Consider the following 18,841-nt stretch of genomic DNA (forward strand, 5'->3'; position numbering starts at 1 on the left):
ACAAGGACTTGAAAAGATATTTGTACTCTCTTGTTCATAACAGCATTATTCACAGCAGCCAAGAGGTAGAAGCAACCCAATTGTCCATTGATGGATGAATGAATAAACAAAATATGGTAAGTACATACAACGGAATATTATTCATTCATGAAAGCAAAGGAAATTTTGACACGTTGCAACATGAATGAACCTTGAGGACTTTATGTTAAATGAAACTAGCCAGTCACAAAAAGACAAATGCTATGTGTTCTAGTTGTATGAGGTATCTAGAGTAGTCAGATACATAGAGACAGAAAGTAGAATCACAGATGCCGGGGACTCAGAGGAGGGGAGAAAATTTAGTGGGTACACAGCTTCAATTCTGCAAGGTGAAAAGAGTTCTGGAGATGATTGGTGGTGATGGTTGTACCACAGTGTGGATGTACTTCATGCCACTAAACTGTATACTTAAAAATGGTTAAGATGGTAAATTTTATGTTATGTGTATTTTAACCACAATTTAAAAAACCCTATACATGAATATTTATAAAAGCTTTATTCATAATAACCTCAAATTGGAAACAACTCAGATATATTTATCGAGTGAATGGTTAAACAGACCGTGGTACGTTTCTGCCATGGAATGCTACTCAGCAATTAAAAGAACAAGCTATTGGTACGTGCAGCAACCTGGATGAATCTCCAGAGAATGATGCTGAGTGAAAAAGCCAACCCCAAAAGGTTATAAATTCCGTGTATATAGCGTTCTTGAAATGATGAAAATATAGAAACGGAGAACAGATTAGTGGTTGCCAGGAGTTAAAGAGGGAGTGAGGTGGGAGGGAAGTGGGTGTGGCTGTAAGTGGGCAACGTGAGGGATCCTGGTGGTGATGGCAGTGTTCTGCGTCTGTGTCAGCATCCTAGTTGTGATGTTGTACTATAGTGTTACAAAATGTTACCATCAGGGGAAACCGGGTAAGGGTACGAGGGATCTTCCTATTACCTGTTACAAAGTTCTTGGCATACCACGCAATGCCCTTCAAAATCTGGCCCCAGCTGACCTCTTCTGTCACGCTAATTCATCATTTAAGCCCCAGAAACATGAAAGTACTTGCCTGTCCATGCTGCTTCACTCCTCCGTGCCTTTGCACGTGTGTTTCCCTCTGCTGATCACCAAGCCAACCCATTCATCTCTCAAAACTCTGGTCAGGGGGCACCTTTTCTATAAAGCCTGGTCTGACCCCCCAGGACAAAATTATCACTCCCTCATTTGTTTGACATCTATATATTTCTACACAATTATATTATTACTTGTTTCATACTGTATTATAAATAGCTCTTTATTGACTGTTTCCCTACTAGATTTTGAGTTATTTGAAGGCAGAAACTATGCCTTGCCAGTCAGTATATATAAATGTTCAATAAATGTTTGTTTAGTTGGACTGAAAGCAGAGTGAATGGGAATGTTCCGGATCTGTAACAATTCCAGACAAGGGGAGGAATCCCACTCATTGCCTGGACAGCTCTTAGGGATCCATACTCAGTTACCTAACTAGAAAGAAGTCAGATGCATTTTAACTTACAGGACTCCCATGATTTACCAGTCACAACATCCTGTGATGCCTTCTTTTCAACAACTACTTATGGAGCACCTATTGTGTGCCAAGTACTGTGTCTACTCCCCTCCCTGGACAGGCAGGTAGGTGAAGGTGGTGCAGTGATTACTGCCATCATGTGCATTAGGCCCTGGCTGAGTCTTGGATTGAAGCACAGGGTAGACACCTATAGTCCTGTAGGCTGTGAAATGTGTGACTCCAAGGACATCATCCTACAAACTAAGCTATGAACTACTTCCTCTGCAACTGTACAGTCCTGGAGGCTCTGTTGAAATTCTCATGTTTGCAGGTGCAGTTCTTGCAACTTGTGAAAGAATTGCCTCGGTTCCAAGTCTGTAAATTTTAGCTTTAGGGAAGCTAGGTTCCCTAATATAGGGCAAGATAGGAAGGGAGGTCAAGGTGTGAAGCCAGTTGGGTGAGAAACTGAAGAAAACTCATGCATGTTACAATTAAAACACGTAGAAGAAAAGACTGACAAGAGATTCATGTTTTTAATATTGGTTTACAGCCTCAGAAGCAGATATCTTAGAAGCAGATAAAAAAAAAGTTAACCTTGGGTTTCCTGGTGGCGCAGTGGTTGAGAATCTGCCTGCCAATGCAGGGGACACGGGTTCGAGTCCTGGTCTGGGAAGATCCCACATGCCGCGGAGCAACGGGGCCCGTGAGCCACAACTACTGAGCCTGCGCGTCTGGAGCCTGTGCTCCGCAACAAGGGAGGCCGCGATAGTGAGAGGCCCGCGCACCGCGATGAAGAGCAGCCCCCGCTTGCCACAACTGGAGAAAGCCCTCGCACAGAAACGAAGACCCAACACAGCCATAAATAAATAAATAAATAGAAATTAAAAAAAAAAAAAAGTTAACCTTGAAGGACATTTTGGGTGCAGGAGTGTGAAAATGAGTAAATCACAGTCCTTTCCCTAAAGGAATTTACTGCCAACAGATGATCCGTTGTTCTTATTTTATTCCCGGCAATGGCTAGTTTGGGCCAGAATTAGAAAGAGTTCTTCTCTGTGACTAATATATTGTCCCCAAAGCCTCTGTTTTTCTGGAACTTTTGATTAAAATCTCCAAATCTCCAAGCGATTACTTTCAAACACTTATATTTTTGATCACAGTATACATATCATTTAAACATGTCTAGGATGAACGTGGCACATTCTTCCAAGTGCTCAGAGCACTTTCATATAGACTATATTACCGAATTCATTCACACCAAGTTTTTATAATAAGGTTAAAAATCAATCCTGGAACTTCCCAAAGGAATACTAGGCAGATTTACAAATGAATCATCCAGCAGGTGGTAAGACTTGGGTTTTTGCATGCTTTGCAGACGTTAGCATACTTCAAGGTAGTTATGCATTGAAAAATTTTCACGATTATGGGGGAGGTGGTATCTGAATTAGCGATAGTCTAAGTTACAGAAAACTTAAAAAATACTATCTTCTAACTCTCAAGTACCCAACTTACACTAACCATTAACAGTGTTTGTCAAGTAGATTTCACTCTTAGTAGGTAAAGCTTCTCTTTTAATTAGTATACTAAATGAATGCTGTCAAATTTCTTGAAAACAGTCTCCCTTTAATCTTGTCTACATCATTACTCTGCTTAACAGACTCATTCTTTTGATGTGTGACAAAGAGTAATCGAGACATTTCCTCTTGGAATTGATGGTCTCACTGTATAGGTATCCACTGTACCAGATGAATTTCTAAATAGACTTTGAAAATTATGTAGGAGCTCTGCCCATCAGTTGGGTAAAGACAGATGCAAGGCTTTGCTTCAAAGCAGATTGGGCACTGTTCTTACTGTTCTCTTTAGGCTTGGGTTATGTGTTACTTATTGTGAAAACTAGCTGTTTGAATAGGAATGTCAGTCTTACTCTTGGTTCTTTCTGCTGAATTTATCTGGCAGCCGAGGTAGACAGTGAGTGAAACCTAGAGTGACGTACATACCTTGCCTTTCAGAAAACAACAGGCTCTGTATCAATCTTTTTGCATCCCAGAATGATTAAACTAGGGTTAAATCCAAAATAAAACTCCAAACAAAATATGAAGAACTAGGGAAATGAAACACCATCCTAAAGACTTCGGGAAAAGGTAGACTTCTGAAAAATGACCTAATATAGGAGCCAAAAGAAAAAATGTAAATGCTACTTTGCATTCTCCGTAAGAAGCAAAAAGACATAGACCCTGTGAGACAGGAGCAGAAAGCCGTTAAGAAGAAAAGCAGGTTGATTTTGAGTTGAGATGCAAAAAGGAACAGTGCACAGAAAGTAAATATGAAACATAGGAATTAAAATCCTCACTGAAATATAGAAATGGCACTGAAAAGATTTTAATCAATGATTGGAAGACACACTTGAGAAACAGTGTGTTAGACTATAGAGGAAAGTGATGAAGAATTGGAAACTCTGAGAAAGGATAGTAGGAGGTCAGAGAAGAAAGAACCAACACAAATAAATTAATCATAGATATTCTGAGACTAAAGCCACACAGTTGGAACAGAAGCAGTAATCAAAGATAAAGTTGAAGGCAGCTTGCCTGAACAGAAAAAATTAAGGTCTGAATTTGCATATTGAAAGGGCTTGTTGTGTTCCAGAAAAAAATGAAAAATCAGTAAAAGTAACCCACAGTTACATATACGCTAGCAAAATTTTTGAAATACGAAGATAAAGAAAAATGTCTGCCTACAAAGGGAAAAAACACTATCAGACTTGGTTCCTAATTCTCTTCTACAGCATATAAATAGCAGAAGATAATTGAGAAATTGTTCAGAGTTTAATGTAAATTCAATAAATCTGTCCCTAAATTGTTGTTCACGTGTATCTCATTAACCAACATATCATTCTTGGAAAGAATTATTCGAGGATATACTTAAGCCAACTGAAACATGAGTCAAAATAAATTCTGTAGAGCTGTTCTGTCCCATTAAATGTGGCTATTGGGCACTTGAAATGTGGCTAGTCCTAACTAAGATCTGTAAGTGTAAATACACATTGGGTTTTGAAAAAAAAAAATATATATATAAAAATCTCATTAATAATTTTTATGTTGATTACTTATTTAAGTGTAATATTTTGGATTTATTGACTTAAAGAACATAATTTATTAAAATTAATTTCATTTGCTTGTCTTTAATAAATGTAGCTACAGAAAATTTAAAACTACCCATGTGGCTTATATCTGTTCTATTGGACAGTGCTGCTCTTAAAGATAAATTATTATGTTGAAGAACTGTTGAGCACCAAAACCAGGTAAATTTATCCTTAAATTCAAATAGCTATTGGACATAAAGTTAGAAAACAAAATGTAATGTGAAACACAATTCTTAACAGCGGAACTTCTTAATATTAAAATAACAATTTAGAAATAAAATTCAAAAATTCACATAACATCAGTGAAAGTGAATAGAGGAATAGGAAGTCTAGGAAGACTAATTTAATCATCTCATACAGGCAAGAGTCAATGGAAACTGTTGTTATTGATGTTGGCAGTAAGATAATAAGAGAAAGAATAGAATAATGTATATTCTTAAATTTAAAAGTAACTATCATAGTTTTCCAATTATTACAACTACATATTATTTCAAAAGGCAAAATTAAAACAAAAAAATGATAAGCAAGAATGTTTCAGGTGAGTACAAAGGAAAAGGAGATAGCTGTGGCAGTATTAAACTTGATAAAATGCAGAACTCAAGAAATAAAGAGCTGAGTCATTTTCTACTGATAAAGGATGTAGTCGACAATGCAGATGTGATAGCTCTATACCTTGTTTTCTACACATAGAGTGAATCTTTTCTTTAAATTCAGTGCCCATGAAATAGTTACAAAAATTACCATGTGTTGGATGACAGATGACATCAATAGATTCCCCAAATCAAGATTAGATCACATAGAACATAATCTCTGACTCTATTGTTATAAAATCTAGAAAGTAAAAAGAAAAAAAAGAGTTAAAGAAGGAAGGAAAAAAGGAAGGAAGAAAGAAAAAAGAATGGAAGAAAGAAAGAAAGAAGAAAAGCTTAAATTACAACAACCAAAAATACTTTAACGACTTGAAATATTTTTTCAGAAGTAGTCAACTTCTGGGTCAAAAAGGACATGAAAATTTCCATTGCAGTCTTCTTAGAAAGGATATTCAATGAGAAATTGGCATATCAAAACTGATGACATGTATCCAAAGCCATAGACACAAATGCTCTGATTTAAAAAAATAAATTATGGAAAAAAGAGGAATATAAACTTATTCAAAGTAGGGGAATGAAAATATCAATCTAAAAGCCAAAACAAGTGAATTAGAAATGAGAAAAGCAGTAGAATGTATAGATTCAAGAGCTAGCTCCTTAAGGCAATAAAAGTAACTTATGGAACGGCACTGTCCAGAAAACATTCTATGATTATAGAATGTTCTATATTGGCACTGTCCAATACAGTAGCTACTAGTCACATGTGTCTGTTAAACACTTGAAGTGTGACTGGTGCAACCGAGGAAGTAAATTTTTAATTTTATTCCATTTTTATTTTATTTTAATTTTTTAATTGAAGTATAGTTGATTTACAATGTTGTGTTTCAGTGATTCATACATAATCTGAATCACTTGCTGTACACTTGAAACTAACACATTGTAAATCAACTATACTTTAATATATATATATATATTCTTTTTCAGATTCTTTTCCATTATAGGTTATTATAAGATATTGAATACAATTTTATCCAGTTTTAATTGATCTAAATTTAAGTCACCACATATGATTAATGGCTACCATATTGGACAAAACAGCTCTAGAAAATAAACAGAGAAGAAAATAAACAAATAAAGAAATACTCAAAACTATTAATATATAGGCGAAGATTAAAGTACAAAATGCCCTAGAAATCTGTGCTAACAAAATTGAATATCTCTACAAACTGGTAATTTCTAAAGGAAAATATTGACTCCAAAAGAAATAGATACTCTGAATGCAGCAATAACAAAAGAAGACATTGAAAAATTTGTGAAATGATTACTTTGCTAAAGATACTTTGGATCCTAAGAGTTTTATAGGCAATTTTATTCAAATACCAGGGAATAGGTTATTCCCATGATGATGACTACATAAGAGATGAAACTAATGGCTTATTTCCTTTATGAATATAATATGCAAAGAGTCTTAAATAGAATTCTAGCAACACAAATCTCTAAGTATACTACAATAACAATACAACATGACCAAATAGAACTTATTTGAGTAATGCAAGGTGGCTTCACTATTAAGAACCATTTTATAGTATAATTCAGATGTCGTATAGACATGACTTTTAAGACCTATGCATGGTTGTCTCAAATCCCCATCCCACATCAGTTTCAATCTCTAAAATTCAATCAGCAGATTTTTCAGGAGTTTCTCTAGGTTTCTTCTCATTATCTCTGGCTCTCTTTTCCTGAATCTGTTGAATTTTCCCCTACACTTTGCATCTTGCAGATGTTGATTTACTCTTTTCAGACAACAAACAAGTATGGGACACAGGCCATTCTTCATAATTTCTGAATCGTCTCCCCAATATCACTTTCACAAAGCAACCTGTGTGTGAGATCTTTACTGTTCTAGAGAGGTGGTTACATTGCATTTCCACACAGCATTCAGTTTAAACATGGATGTCAGACTTACATGTTCTTTGAAAGTTCTTCACTGATTTTTTGCCAACTATGGTTCCAGCAGCTATATTGCTCTGCCTTCTCTCTCTCCTCTCCTTCTTTTCCCCTCTCTTTTGTTCTTGCCCTTCTCTAAATTGTGTGCATTTTGTATGAAGAATAGTTTAACTCTTTCCTTGTTGTTTCTCTGTCCCTTAATCACTCTCTGTCATAACAAGATATTTTTCCCACAAAGTTCCCTAGAGGAAACTTGATTCCATCTGGAAAATAAGTTTTTTTCCATTTTGCTACTAGTTTAACACATCAATAGGTGAGAGTGAGAGAGTGAGAGAGAGAGAGATAGAAAGATGAGAGAGTGAGAGAGAGAGAGATAGAAAGATGAGAGAGAGAGAGAGAGAGAAGAAACAACACACAATCATCTCAGTAGATGGTAAAGCCGTTACCATTAAATCTTTTATTTCTTGCAGCAATAACCCAAACAACTAGCTTATCAAAGGGAATTTATAATAATGCTACAACAGAAAATTTCATAGACATTTCACAAATAGAAAATGAAGTGAAGCCAGCAAAATGATAAGGTTGCTTGCTATTGGCAATATGGTTTAAAATTCTTCTGGAAGTTTTAGCAAATGCAGTAAGACATGAAACAGAAATAAGAGGCATAACTATTTGAACAGAGAATGAAAAAGTACTATCGATGATATATATGCTTACCAAATTGAAACAAAGAAACAAGGAAAAATTCTTAGAAAGAGTAAGAGTTTAGTAAGGATCCAGACTATTAAGTAAATACACCAAATGAATACCTCTTTTATATTCCAGCAATAACAATTTAAAATATATAATCTAAAAATGTACTCTATTAATGAGTGACAAGCATATAAAATGCCCAGGAAACAAAGTTATTAAGAATTTCCAAGACAGAAGAACATTGAAACTTTACCGAAGGAAATTAAAGCCTGAAGTACATGGGAAGACTTTTGGTTGGCAGGCGACAGAAACTCAACACAAACTCTCTTAAGTTCAAAAGGGGATTTGCTGGAAGGATACCATAGTAGTTCACAGACTTGTAGAAGAGCTGTAGAAAACTCATAGATCTGGGAATATAAGGCATTAGAACCAGCACATGCCACTCTCATTCTTTTTTCCTCCTTTCCTTAGGCGACTGGCTTCATTTTCTCAGGCTCCTCCATGCATTGACTGGGACGTGGTTGCTGGCACTAGCAATCTAAAGGGAAGGAAGTGACTTTCCTCTTTGGTTTCAGTATGAAAAATACCACAGGGAAGAACTGTGATTATCTGAGATTGGGTTGTATACCCACTCCTTGACTCATTACTGAGGCTAGGGCCATGGAATAGTATAGCTAGAAAGCCCACCAGACTCACATGGGATGAGTAATGGGGGAGGAGACATTCCCAAAATAAAGTGAGAGGGGCTGTTACAAGTAGGGAGGAAATGGTGCTTGGGTAAACAAATATGATAGATATTCCATACTGAAAGGACATTTCATCTACCTGGATATGAACATGATATATTGTGAAGATGATAATGCTTATGAGAAATAAATTAATGAAACAATTAATTATACTTTTATTAAATACCATCTCAATATAAATTCAGAAGGGAGATTTCTCTTTAGAAATTAAAAGAAGTGATTTTAACTAAGGTTTTCTTAGAGACTTAAACAAGTAAGAAAAACTGAAAGAAAGGGGGAGGTCTTGCACTATCAGATATTATAAAGTTATAATAATAATGTGATTCAGCTGTTTAAAAGGTTAATTTAACATGATAACTCAGAAATAAACCCTAACATATTTGAGAATTTAGAATATGTCATCACAAATCAAGTTGTATTCTTATATTTTGCTAGCCCCGCTGCCCCACCTCAGTGTGTATGATATCTGAAATGGAATTAAATTTTCAAATCTCTTCGAAATTGCAGGTAGCAGAATTTCTGAAAAGTTTCTAAAACCAAGGCTTAGTATCTTGAAAATAACAGAGCAGTACCTGTGTGACTCTTTTAAAGATATTCAAAACATCATTGACACTTTACGTTCTGTACCATCATTATTGTTTTATTTTAGTCAGCATAAAACTCTTCATCTGGGCTTTATTAGGTTCATTCCGGACCTCTGTACCCAAGCCCCAATTTTCCTACCCCCTGGGAATTTTAGGAGCCTTATCCTCGCAAAAATAGAGAATGCCTATGAATGCCACGTCATAGATATTTTGAGAATCGTTGAAGGTTTCCAAGGTTTTTTCTTTTTTCTTTTTTTTTTTTACCTTCCTGGAGAATTAAGTCTCTTCTTTCCTTTGTAGGACTCTAACTTCTCAGCCTTCTGCCAGCATAATGCTTGTGTATTTTTTTTTTTTTTATCAGGAACCCAGGTGATAAGTCACTTGTCAGATTTCAATAGGATTACCACATCACCTTGGGCTCCTCATGCCAGCAGTTTATCAGGCTGCCACCATTAGACACGCTTCAAAATGAATCTGTAGTTATTTCGGATTTAGATTCTTCTCATCTCATTTTCTTGCCTTCTTGTCTTTTCTTAACCCATTAAACTCACCTTGCATTATTCATTTCTCCCTGCAGCCTGAACCTCCTTCTTTAAAAGAAGCTGCAAACATGCAAGAGACTACACATCAAGGTTCTCTCTAGTTGCAGATGGGGTGTATCTTACTTCTCATGTAAAAGGATGTCTTTTCATAGTAAAAAATGCAGAATATTTTGCTTGATCTACACTGTGTGTGTGTTTATTTACTCATAAATAAAATACAAACAGTGTGATGTATCACCCTGAGCCCTGGATTAGGAGAATGAGAATTTGGGGTCAAAGCAATTGGTGTTTTCTAACTCTATGATCTAGGTGGTTTGATCTCTTGGAGCCTTAATGTCCTAGTGTTCAATAGTGTTTCAATAATACTTACTTTGGAAGGTTGATGTGATGATTAAATGACGTAATGCAGATGAAGGCATCATGACAATGCCCAGCACGTAGCAAATACTGAACAAATGTTGGTTCATCTGAATCTGAGAGCTTGTTCTCCTGATAAGCTCAGTGATAAGGATGCTGCTACCAGAGTTCGTGACTCTGGAAAATTTATACTCAATCTGGAGTGTTCATAGAGTATACAAAAAGTTGTCTTCGTGAAGAGAAGAGAGAAGATTTATGGCAGGGACAGAGGGGGTGATAACAGGAAAGGTGAATGTAATGGGCATTTAGTGAGAGTCAGGAACAAGTCAAAGGAGAGAGGAAAGCTGGGATGGGGAGGAGAGGGGAGTGGGCAGAAGCAGATGAGATGGAGTGGGCTGAATGGAGTTGCTCATCTCCTGCACCTGAGCCACATTATTTTTGGTACCCTGAAGGCTTAGTTTATCTATGATTTCCCTCGTGGGGTTTTTGATATTATTAAGAGAGACCCGTGTGACTGTTTCCATATTTTTGCTTCTACTTAGTCAGAAACATTTCATGCTTTCAAAGTCAACTTAAAATAAATTAGAGCAGGGGAATTTTTTTTTTTTTTTTAATCAGAAAAGACCATTCCAGTGTCCCTGGAGATTGCTCTGCCCACGTTTGTGGAGAATCAGAGGAAGAGTTCTTTCCCATTCTCTCGGATTTCAAAGAGGAGAGTGCCCAAAAGGCTCACATCAAATTGAGTCGGGATGAGCCGTGTCAGGGGGCTGTGATCCTCCTAAGGCAGGAATGAGTAGCAGATGGAATTCTGGTTGTATTCTCTAGGATCCAAAGACTGTGGAAACTCTATGAATTGGGTACCTTTTGAACTCAGTGTCACTCCTGTTGGCCCCCTTTTAAAGCTCTAGCTCTACTGCATTCTCTTTATTTCTGTCCCAGGGAGTCTCTTGATGATGTGGAAGTGGCGCCACAGTCATGCACAGTAGATCCAGAGAGCTAGGGAATTAATACCCTATGTTGTTACCCTTGTCCATGGGATGAGAGCCTGTAGATAAATGCCGTCTCTTCCATTCCTTGGGAGGATCATTCTGAGGGTGACCTACAGCTCCTCTGAAGATCTCTGACAGCAATAATATAAGAGATGGGAGGGAAGAGTTAGGATTATTTTGTTATTATAAGGTACTCAAACTACCTGTGAAGGGGTATGGTATTATTTGAAAGTGGACTTGGATTAGCTGTAAATGTATATTGTGGACTCTAGGGCAACAACTAAAAACAGTTAACAGAATAACTATAAGCAATATGCTAAGAAAGAGGAATCATGTAAGATGCTCATTTAAAACCATAAAAGGCAGAAAAACAGTGGAAGACAAAAATAAGAACAAAACAAAGGCAACAAAGAGAAAACAGTAATAAATATGGTACCGATTATATAAATAATCATTTAAATGTCACTGGTCTAAATTGACCAATGGTTTCAATGTACTGATTAAAACATGGTTAATAACCAACCATGGTGATAGCTCAATATTGCACCTGTGTGCTGGCTTTCCCTTGTTGTACCCTGATTCACTCTCTCTGTCCTCCACTCACTCCTGCTTTCTGAAATCACTTCCAAATAACCTACTTGCCACGAGCCCTTGTCTCAGGATCTACTTTCTAGAAGGAAACTAGGCCACGACCCTACATTGGAAGCAATTCAGGATGGGCTAAGAAAGTCCCCTTTCTCTGGATATGGTGGTATTCTTTGTTTCACTCTTAATATGTTTCCTGTGATATATTTTTTACTTAAAATTGTTGAAACCATTCTGTTCACCTTTTGCCTTAAAGGTTTATTTTTTAAAAAATCGTCCATCATTACTAATTAATTTACTCAGCAAACATCTCTTCAAGGCCTGTTGAGAACAATCATAAGTTCATACTGATAGTTCTAATTCAGATCCCAAACGACAAGATTCGTCTTCACATTCTCCTGTTGCCTACTTGTATTTTCCTTCTCCTGAAGTGAGAACTCTGGATCCCTGCACCCTCATGACAGCTGCTCATTTGCTCTTTCCTATGATATGTATGACATAGTTTAGATTACTACTTTATGATTACTACTGACTAGAAACCTGCTAATTGAAGTTCAAGATTTCTTTGCAGTGTATATGTTTGTGTGTGTGCCCTTAGAATTGGTCTCTGAGGACGTATAGTTGGAGTACGGTATTCAAAAGATATTTAAATTAATTCTTGTTTTCCATTATGGTTATGTTACCAATTTGATATACATTTACATTTGATAGTTTCTGTTTGTATTCAGTTTTAGGATTTCTTTATTCCTTGCCAATTTGATTTTCTTTTTGAATATTAAAACACTTACATAGTTGAAAAGTAAAAACTATCTGCAAATGCGAAGTCTTTCTGTCATCTTTAGTGTATTCTGCCTACTCTCAACCCATCCCCCTGTAGATAACCATTTTCATGGTTTCTAGTCTGTTATTCTTGTTTGTCTTTTTGCAAAAATATGCAGACATTTCCCCTATCTTTTACTCCAGAGATAGCATAATACACTATCAAATACTAGATAGCATAATATACAACTCATGCATGTTGCTTTTTCCGCACTTAGAATACATATTGGAAATCACTCCTCATCAGTTTACAGACTTTGGGATATTAGTAGCTCATTATATTTATGTAGCATAGTTAATTCAATTGACTAGTATGGTTAGGTTAATTATAGGAATTTCTCAAGGGGTGCAGCAAATATTGGTTATGGACAGCATGAGGACTTTGGTATTGCTAAAGGATAATTTTAAAAAATCGTAAGAATCCAAAGTGAATATATGTTAAAGATCTTATTTAACTCACTAATTGATGAAGAAACCAGTAAGATGTTACAACTGGTTTGAAGGAGAATCCAAAGAGCGAATATACAAATCTGTCAGGAAAGCTGAGATAAATTTTCTTATTAGATGTAAAACTGGCAAAATGCATCATATCTACAGGGCAATAATTAATTGCATTCCATGGGACAACTTTACATTTCTAAAACCAAAAATCATTCGCATTACTGTTAGTTTTCTCCAATTTTCAGAACTGTGAAATAGCTACAAGATAATAGAAAATGGAGACAACTGAGATGGGTGAGCTAGACAGGATATTCACTAAACTTTTTTGTCCGTTTCAAATCTTTAACCATTTTTCTTAACAATGTTTATGGAGGGGATGGGGATGAGGGGTAGGGGAAAACAGATTTATTTTTCTGAAGACTGGCTCTAGTCTGAACCACTCAGTAGCTGCCTCGCATTATTCTGCCTCTCCAAAGTTTCTTGAGGGCAGGGATGGTGTAATAATAGTTTCTGTATGTCTTGGAGGATCCAGCACAGAGCTCTAAAGTGCTCCACACTATGCTAGAGTGTTGGGGGCACAATCGTAAATCCCCTTCTGTTGATGGTTGGCATATATCAGTGGACTCATGCCCCAGGCATATCCACTATTTTTGTCTTCCCATTTTGTGCTGTGTTGTTCACGTACAGCAGACTGTTGTCAATAATTTACCTTCTGAAAGAGATTAAAACAGAAATAGCAAAATTCTCCTCATAATGTTTCGTGTTATGCCAGCTTCCTGGATCTCTCTCGGGTTTGTGCCTTAGGCCAGGTTATAGGTGATATGGTACTAATGAGCTGTTATAATTAGATCCTTGTGATTGGAGCCCAAGTTCTACTTAAATTACAGCTTTTATCAAGTCAGATAATGGCTGGAACACTCCAGGACAGGGCTGGGGCTTTGATATTGCCCTTCTTTAAAACATTTATTATTATTATAGTTTTAAAAAAATTATTGTTTGGGTTCAGTGAGAAGGGTAATTTATTCCCCATTTTATCCTGCTGTGAAAAATTTTCTTACCTCAGTCACGATAGAAGTGTTTGCTGAAATAGAATATTTTCATTTGAATCACGTATTCATCATCCGTGTGCTTCCTCTTCATGAATATGGAGGGGATCTTTGCTTATATTTTCTATCTTGAAATACAGCTTTTCAGAGCACGGTTCAACTGCAGGCCCACAAGCTGCTCCACCCCCAGCATTTTCTAACGGCATCACAGTCTACCTGGCTGCTTAACCAGAAACCTCAATCCATCTTGCCACTTCTCTCTTCATCGTCTACACCCAATCAGTTACCAAATCCTACTGATTCTCCTTGCTTATCTCCTAAATCCACCTGTTTCTGTCTTCATTATCACTGTGCTTTTCCAGACCCCTCATTTTCTCACGGCCGATTTGCCTTTTGGTTGATCACCCAGTTCTAGGCTCACGTACACCTCCCAACTGGAACATCCTCTGTATTGCTGGTTCCCAATATTTTTTTGAACAAAGACCTCCCCCGCCCCCCCTTAAGTTAAAAAACAAAACAAAACAAAAACCAAATCAAAGACTATCCCATGAGAGTGATTGTTCTCTGGGTTCTCAAAGGTCAAGAGAACCAGGCCATTTCCATTTTTTGAGTTTCCCAGAATATTAAAAAATGTGAGGAAATGCCAAAATAAGCTATAAAAATTGTAGTGTGTTATAACTGTTTGCATTTAACAAATTAATAATTTTAACATGAGAAAACTGTGCAGTGTAGTTAATGCCTTTCACAAGATAATTGGAGGATTTATTAAAATGTCAGTTCCTAGTACTTTATAGAGGGTGTATCATTTGGATATGGGGAACACCTTTATGTTAATATGCTGAGCACACATATAACATTTAGGAAAGCATTTGGCTACAAACAACCAAATACCTAAGAATGTAATAAGTCAGTATTCATATGTCTCACATCTAGAAATCTGGAGATGAGGGGGACCAGGGAAGCTGTTCAGCTGTGTTGTCAGGGATTCAGTTTCTTTCCACTTTTCTATTTTTCCATATGCAAGATGTAAGCTTTTGTTATAATGCTTGTCACCTCATGGTCACGAGATGGCTGCTGTAGCTCTAACACACGTTCACCTTCCAGTAAGAAGAAGAAAGAAAGCAAAGGGGAAAATAAGGAAAGGCAAAATTTAAAGGGACAAAAATGTTTTTCTCCTGTTGAGACTTTACTTTTTTATTGGGACAGAGACACTAGTCCCGGGGATTTCCACCTACATTTCATTGGCCAGAATTATAACATATGGTTAGCCATAGCAGTAAGGGAGGCTGGGAAATTGAGTATATTGTTTTCTAGCCTCTTTGGAAGAGGAAGGCAAGTAAAAAGGGAGTTGGGAATGAATGTTGAGTAAATCCTATTTATAGCTTCTGCCACAGTCATCGTCTTTTATTTTTTTTCTTCCTTTTTATATATTTTTTTTATTGAGGTGATGTTTACTTAACTTAACCTTAAAAAATTATTTTTATTTTTATTTTTTTAAACATTTTTATTGGAGTATAATTGCTTTACATTGTTGTGTTAGATTCTGCTGTATAACAAAGTGAATCAGCTATACATATACATATATCCCCATATCCCCTCCCTCTTGTGTCTCTCTCCCAGCCTCCCTATCCCACCCCTCTAGGTGGTCACAAAGCACGGAGCTGATCTCCCTGTGCTATGCGGCTGCTTCCCACTAGCTATCTGTTTTACATTTGGTAGTGTATATATGTAAATGCCACTCTCTCACTTTGTCCCAGCCTACCCTTACCCTATCTTCAGAACCATTTTTTTTTTTTTAGATTCCATATATATGTGTTAGCATACAGTATTTGTTTTTCTCTTTCTGACTTACTTCACTCTGTATGACAGACACTGGGTCCATCCACCTCACTACAAATAACTCAATTTCGTTTCTCTTTATGGCTGAGTAATATTCCATTGTATATATGTGCCACATCTTCTTTATCCATTCATCTGTCGATGGACACTTAGGTTGCTTCCATGTCCTGGCGATTGTAAATAGTGCTGCAATGAACATTTTGGTACATGAGTCTTTTTGAATTATGGTTTTCTCAGGGTATATGCCCAGTAGTGGGATTGCTGGGTTGTATGGTAGTTCTATTTTTAGTTTTTTAAGGAACCTCCATACTGTTCTCCATAGTGGCTGCCTTCTTTTAAATTTGCCAGTGTATCTTTGTAGCTGCTGGTACAACTTCTGAAGGTGTTATTGCATGTCCATCTGGGACCCCTGATGGAGAGATAGCTTGGATCACATGACCCTTCTGATTCACTGACTGAGAAAATGAAAAACCTATTATGCATTCATTAGTGCTTTTACATAAATTTCTAGTTTATTAATCATATCTATATATACTTAAAAATTAGTCGTATATATAGACTTCGTTATTTCATCTACAGATACAGTGGATTCACAGACCTCTTCATATAGCCTTGCTAGTCACCACAGGTTCACTACTCTACAGCACCCTAGTTTCCTTTCAGGAACACAGAAATGGTCATGTCACCATAACCTTGGTTAAAAATCTTTAGTTCTTTTTTGCCTACAGAAGAAATTCTAAAATGATCAGCATTTTATTCAAGGTCCTATACAACCAATCTTTGGCCTTATCTCTGGTCACTGTCCTCTCTCTCGAGCTGCTTTGTTCTGCCGCTGAGCCTTTGCACATGCTATTTGCACTGAATGCTCTTCTCTTTCTTCCCCATCTGCTGAAGATCTGTTCCTGCTTTAGACCCATATCAGACGTCACGTTCGCTGTGTGGCTTTCCCCAGGGCCCTGAGGCAGAGTGGGGGAGCTCTCCTCTGCCCCTTCTAGCACTTCTTTGTCCCTTAGTTATGGTTCATTGCCCATTTATTGTGATTGCTTATAGGCTGACTCATCCCAAGGGAACCAGTCTCATTCATCTTTCTATTTCGAGAGCCCAGAATGGAATCTGGCATATTGAGGCAATTCAAAATTTGTATGTTGAATGAGTAAATGAAAGAATGAAGGGAAATAGGCAGGGAGTTCATTGTAAGGTCTTCGCTTAGATGAGATCTAAGAAAACAGGCTGCTGCTTTTGTCTTCCTCCTAGAACCAGACCTTCGTTAACACAAAACCAGACTTTCATTAATAGGACCAGATCTTATTAAGATATGTGTTTAGGACTTTGAAAAAGCTGTCTTCCGTTTCAGGAGTTGGAGGCTCTGTTTCCTGCTCTTAATGTGCCTTAATTTTCTCTGGATTGACACAAAAGCAGTTTGGATGTGGGACACCCCCAAGGGTCATTCGTGACCATGGTCATTAAAAGAGTTGTTTTCGGACCCATGGGTGTCCTTGGTGAAGGTTCAGCGGTCCTCATGAGGTGCTCCCTTTTGTGTGTGAAGTTCTCTTGATCTTAGCTGCAGAGACAACCTTCAAGCACAACAAACTACGGTGATTTCTTCTGTTGTGGGCTGTGGATGGTTGATCACGGAGGCATCCCCACGAGCATACGAATGTGTTCTCTACCCACCGATCACATGCATGTGCATTAGCTGGCACTGCTCCTTACCCCTCCATGCCCGCCTCCTCATGCCCCATAAAGAGTCTTTGTGTGAATTATAAAAAGGTCCTCCTTCTGCACGGATGGGATAGAAAAAGCCAACCCCCTCTGGATGGACACAGCTCCATGGGTGCATGACTCAGAGACCTGACAGTATATCTGAGTGAAGATAAAGGGTTTCTTTCCTCTGGGAAGAGGAATAACCAGCACCGGCCAATGGTAACTGGGTAATGATAGTGGTCATGCCCTCAGTCTCTACCTTAAAAATATAACTTGCTCATAGACATTTAAAATAATAACTATTTTTATTATTTATTTTTAATACTTATTTGTATTTTTATAATAACTCTTAATTTTAGAACATTTTTAGATTTACAGAAAATTTGCAAAGATAGTACAAAGAGCTCCCAAATACCCCATTCCCAGTTTCCCCAATTATTAAGCTTTTATATTAGTATGGTACATTTGTCACAATTAATGAACCAATATCGATATACATTATTATTAACTAATGTACATACTTTATTCAGATTTCCTTAGTTTTTCCTAATGTCCTTTCTTAGTTTCAGGACCCCATCAGGATACCACGTTTAGTTATCATGTCTTCTTAGGCTCCTCTAGGCTGTGACAGTTTTTCAGACTTTCCTTGTTTTTTGATTACCTTGACGGTTTTGAGGAGTACTGGTCAGATGTTTTGCAGAGTGTCTGTCAGTTGGGATTTGTCTTTTCCCTATGACTAGACTGAGTGTTTTAATGGGTTTTATTATTTTTAGGTGTGGTAAAGCCAACAGATCAGGGGATGACTGCCATTGAAAAGATAGTTTGTTAGTATTCACAGATCCCAAAAGAGGGGGTACACGTCTTACCACAGAGGCCATGCTGAGAAGCATTGGGGTTGTTGTGAGGCGGAGGGAGGGAGGAACTATGGGCAAGAGTCTTTACTGTGGTTTCTGTGGGAAGGAATGGGTTCTGCCAGGTAAGCAGGCTTAGGATTGGCTAGTTGGAATAATTTTAGTGGGCTCTGGGGCATAGGGGCTGTCCCTAGATGTCTGGTACCTGTCTGGGGTTATCGGGGCAGGTGGAGAGTGGCTCAGGATGTGAAAGCTTGGTGAGGGAGGTGTTGGGGTGTGGGTGCTGGTTTGGTTGGCTGGTATCTGAAAAGCATGCCCCTTGGAGGGGGGACTCTTCCTGAGGAATGGAGGGGAGGGAGGAAGGGGGATGTGACGGAGGCAGGAGGCCAAGGCAAGATGACTCAAGGGTATTTTCTGGT

At 37.5% G+C, this 18,841-nt stretch overlaps 1 protein-coding gene across 6 annotated transcripts in view; it reads left to right on the top strand.

Annotated features, from left to right (window-relative positions):
• PDE1C (phosphodiesterase 1C) overlaps positions 1–18,841 on the top strand; it is a 522,865-nt gene that overhangs the window by 104,855 nt on the left and 399,169 nt on the right. The gene's annotated exons all lie outside the window — the stretch shown is intronic.

Source organism: Balaenoptera ricei, chromosome 9 (genome assembly GCF_028023285.1).
Source record: "Balaenoptera ricei isolate mBalRic1 chromosome 9, mBalRic1.hap2, whole genome shotgun sequence".
Lineage (NCBI taxonomy): Eukaryota > Metazoa > Chordata > Mammalia > Artiodactyla > Balaenopteridae > Balaenoptera > Balaenoptera ricei.